A 5,546-nucleotide genomic window follows, 5' to 3' on the forward strand; every position below is an offset into this window, starting at 1 on the left:
TGGACTATTTTGGACAAGGAAAACTCATTCTAATTTGGTAAGTAGTTTTTATTATAATCATATTGTAATTATACATTTGGATTAGGTTGAAATACAGTAGAGGGTCGATTATCCGAACTAATTGGGGGACATAGGTGTTCGGAAAACCGATTTGTTCGGATAATCGAACTACAATATATTGATACATATTTATAGTCATACATATTTATCCACAAGTGACTAAAAGCCATATTTATATATACCTACATATTTATTTATATCTTGATAATGACAACTAGCAACTAAACAAAAAAGTGCAGTCTTTGCAACAACATAATTATTTTTGGATACAATATTGAAGAAAATTGAAGATATTTTAAGCGTCAATTACTAACGCTTGCTCGGTATTCGAGTGCGGGCGCGGGAGTCGATAGTTCGAATAAGCGGTCGTTCGGTTGATCGACGTTCGGATAATCGACGCTCTACTGTACATTTATTTTCTCAAGAATGGGAATTTCAGAGAGAAATCCCAAATTAGGTCCGATTTTTATTTTTAAATTATGATTTTTTGGCGTAGATTTATTTATCTAGTAGGTATGTAATGCTTTGATTTACATACTTAATTTGATTACCAACCAAAGTTCCACCAATATTCATCTAATATATTGTTTTATTACTGTTTTATTATATTTTAATATTTTCTTCCACAAAATTTAACTACATATTTTAATTATATTCAAAACAACTGTCAAACAGTAAAACGTTCAGTTACCCTATTTTTCCACATGACAAATAATGTGGAATTGGACGAGTGAGTCTAGACTTCGATTACGAATCAAAGCGTCCCGAAATTCACGGGTTCGATTCCCGATGCAAGTTTTTATTTTTTTATTTTTTTATGCATTTTTATGATTGTAAGTATATTTGTTATATAATTTTTTTTTTTCAGAAAATGCGTATTTAAAATTTTTGCCAACAATTATTATCGTTCAGAAATCATTTTTTCTTTGTGGCATTTTTCAATGTGTTTGTGTGCGTTTTATTCGTTTATTTTTTTACATTTTTGGTATTGTCTTAAAAATCACATAATATGTAGTAGAAGTATAACTTCTTACGTGCGTACAAAGTACACATACATTCTTTTTTTTAATGTTGTTCTGAAACCATTTTCTTGTGGCGTTTTTATAATTACTAGTTTTGATGGGAAATAAGCCACAATTTTACTAAAAAAATGATTTTATTAACGTTTCGACGTCCAAATTGGATGCCGTTGTCAAAATACAAAAAATATATTTCCCATCAAAACTAGTGATTAAAATTTTTTAAGTTATGACACTCTTTGAGCTGCGATATTATGTTCAAACTGCAGAAAAAACGTCTGTTCTGAACATGCAAAAAATATCTGTAATGAATCTTACAATCATTGGGTATTAAATTGTTTTCTTATAGATATTATTTTCGTTGATTGTATTTGAAAAAAACATGTAGGTACATTCTATTTTGTACAAAGACAACATTTTCCATTCCATAAAAGCATACTAAACCAATTATAAATTGAAATGTCATAATACTAAACCTTGGTGCCTGTGAGGCGCCAGGCGAGCTCTGATGTATGTAAAATATATGCGAGTACTTAACCAATTCGTATACACGACTGCATATACAGACTCTTACAAGGAAAATTTACTCTATGAATATGAAGACGTGTCCACGAATGTGTTTAAGGTTAAATAAAAATAGATATATATTTATTATACATACTGGACAACAACTGCATGGTATATCATTGATTATCTCTGCGGCAGTACACGTTGGCAAAGGACAGTTCTCATCTCTGCAATCGTTACAGTCTTTTGTAAGAAAACAATATCCTTCTTGACATCTCACAATACTAGTTGAACTAAATACTAATAGGCACAACAAGCATATGGAATACCTCATCCTCTCGACATTTACCTACCACAACGTGATCTGTAGACGACTTAGGTTTGCTGTGTGACAAACACTGGCAATAATACGTGATGTATGTACTTTTACTAAATCCCTTTAAGATAATACTAAAATGTATTTGTCCAAATATATTTTAAGAGAGGTAAATATTTTTGTAACGGCTTAAATATTGTGTAGGTATTTATTAATAAAAATATGAGTTGTTGTAAATAATATTTTTTTCATCTCACCATCGCGTCAGAGGTTTTATACTCCTGGCAAAGTGGATGGCGCCCGGTTGGGCTTTTATGACTCATATCGAGAAGAATTAATACGAATTTTTAATGATCGTTCTTGGTTCATTAGATCTTTGACTTGGGTTCCTTACAGCATTCTTTCGTTCTTTGTTGCGTCTGCAATCTCCTTCCAACTCCTGACCCAGCGTCAGTTATATATGGTTATATTTAGTCTCCCTATTTTACTTTGTTTTATTTATCTAGGTCATAATATATATTGTTCTGAAGCTATTTCTTTGTGGCATTTAACATTACTGAGAAAATAATGTACTTGCGTTTTGACTCACCCTGTATTTGATATAAAGAAAATTTGCAATATCAATAATTCTTGAAAATTTTGACAATAAACAAAAAAATGTTGCAGTAATAAAACATTGCTGTTGTGCCTATTTTTATTTATACAGGGAGTTGAACTTGTTACGATTTTCATACAAAATTGGTTATAACTTTGTAAATACCATGTATAACATAACAAACCATTATATTTTTGTGATGGAGAAGTTAACAGGATTTCGAATATAAAATAAAATATAGGGTGTTCCATTTTCAAAAACAAAAGTTTGGTCTGCCACTGTGTTATCGAACACCCTGTAACATTCTAACTAATTTTGTAATGTGAAGCTCAAAGTTGGCTACAATTTTTGTTATTAACTTTTATTGCTATCTCTTACTATAGCGGATCTATTGAGCTTTACCCCACTAATCAATCACCCTGTATATACTACATATGGATGCAATTATGGAGTCAAAACGACGGTGGAAGTTTGGGTGCGACGAACAAACGGAGCTAGATGAATTGTATAACGAAACACACATCAGTTGCTTCATAAAAGCACAGAGAATGAGATGGATGGGACATGTGATGAGAATGGAACGGAAGAGGATGCCAAAGATGATACTAAAACTGGGCCCAATCACCAAGAAAAGGCAAGGAAGACCCAGACAAATATGGTTTGACAGCGTACAGGAAGATCTCATAAATGAGGAAATTGGTTGGGAAGAAAGAACAACAAACAGGGATGAATGGAGGAGAATAGTAAATCAATTTAGTAGGCAAGAGGCATGATTGGACAAGAAACCACTCCACTTGATACGTGTTGTAATACCGGGTGTCCACTTCCGATATTTTCCCCCATTTTAACTGCCTATAACTTGTAAACAGCTCAAAATAGAAATATGCCGTTTTCGCTGAAATGTTTTATTTTAGTAAAAGTTTTTTCCGCAAATCGCCAGGAAATTTTGACATTCCTGTCAAAATTTCTTGAAGAAAAAGTCAGGACTTCCTTACTGTAAGGAAATGTTATTTCCTTACTGTAAGGAAATGATATTTCCGTACAGTTGTTAATGTTCTACATAAATGATAGAAAACACATTGCTATTAAAACCTTGTAAATTACCTTAATCATTAAATTTTCTTTATCTGGAGCTTCCTGGATAAATTTTTCAATTTCTTCCTTCGTTAAAATCTTAGATTTCTTTGCCCTATAACCTTGAGCTTGCCGTTTCAATAAAGAACGAAGTTTTGAGTATGTAGATATATCTACATTGTGTTTAAGTGCAAGGGTTGACTTCAGCATTGAATAATTGGCCCATAATGTTGAAGATTTCATCTTTAAACAAAGGTCTAGGAAGTATGCCATTACAACATTTTCTGAGAAAGAACTCGTATTTTTACTCATGCGATAATCCATAAAACGTCTGTATGCATTTTCGTACTTTTCTCTTGATTTCTTTGGCAATAATTCTAATGAAGCAGTATTCACTGCCTCAACCAGCTCTTGAGGAGTCCCAGGAATGGAAATTTCATCATCACTTATCATTTTACTTTCAAGAACACCAGCAATTAAATTTATAAGCGTCAAGTTTGACAATTCAACCTCAATACGTTTCCATAGTAACCCAAGTAATTTTATTAGGAATTTCAAAGCACCATTTATTTGGGAATAAAATTATCGCATTTTTTTTAAATCAATCAATATCTGTCGAATTTTAAACGATTTGCGGAAAAATAGTATGTTTACCTCGTAGGAAAAGCCACATTCCTGGACTCTGTGTTGCTAAGTCTCGGCTTGCGCCTCGACTTAGCAATCTTCACAGTTGTCCAGGAATGTTAAGCTTTTCCTACCCGGTAAACAATGTACTATGTCTGAATGGATTGAATTTTTTATATCGCTTTCAAATACGAAAACAAAAATGGCGGATTTTTGAAAAAAACTTTGTTGATTTCTTTTTTAATGGAACACCCAGTATATTTTTTTGTAAATTGAAAGAAGGATCATTTACCTATCCAGCGATATAAAGTTTTTCAAAATCGGTAGTCAAATCACTGAGTAATTAATTTTTAAAATGAGGGGTGCAACGTGGATATCACATACCTAATAACATAACTACTAAGAATACACTAAGCATCAAAATTAACGCACCACCCTAAAAATGGGACATTCTTGATGTCTCGTATTTCCTAAACCTGTTATCCGATTTGAGTAATTTTTTAGTATATTATAGCTTTATTCTTCAGGAATATCGATGTAATAATATTATTGCTAAATAGGTAAGTGTCATTGTATACCGGGTGTAACAACGATAGTGTGTTTCTTCCTCAGAATTTGGAACACCCTGTGGAATATTGTAGAGTATATAAAATATTGAAATTAAAAATCAACTGTAGCCTTAGGCTTTCTTAATATTTTGCTTTTCGATTCATTCACTTATGTTGGATAATAAAAATGTTAGGTACTATAACAACTAGCAATGTTACTCATCAATACGTGGTGTTTCTAAATAAGTTCGACAAACTTTAAGGGGTAATTCTGCATGAAAAAATAATGACCGTTGGCTTTATAAACATATGTCCGCAAATGCTTTGTTTCCGAGATACGGGATGTTGAATTTTTTCTTACAAACTGACGATTTATTTATTGCTCTAAAACTGGTTCAGATATGCAAATTAAATTTGGAAGGTTTCAAGAGGTAGTTAATGCGCATTTTTTGACAATTAAGAATTTTATATTGACCATTGGCGTGCATACGGGTATAAATATTTTAGGTATATCCCGTATGCACGCCAATGGTGCATATAAAATTCTTAATTGTATGTCAAAAAATTCGCAATAACTACCTCTTAAACCCTACCAAATTTTATTTGCATATCTCAACCGGTTTAAGAGCAAGAAATAAATCGTCAGTTTGTAAGAAAAAATTCAACATCCTGTATCTCGGAAACGAAGAATTTGTGGACATTTGTTTATAAAGCAAACGGTCATTATATTTTCATGCAGAATTACCCGTTTGTCGCACTTATTTAGAAATACCCTGTATTGATGAATAACATGGCTAGTTGGT

Source organism: Diabrotica virgifera, chromosome 1 (genome assembly GCF_917563875.1).
Source record: "Diabrotica virgifera virgifera chromosome 1, PGI_DIABVI_V3a".
Lineage (NCBI taxonomy): Eukaryota > Metazoa > Arthropoda > Insecta > Coleoptera > Chrysomelidae > Diabrotica > Diabrotica virgifera.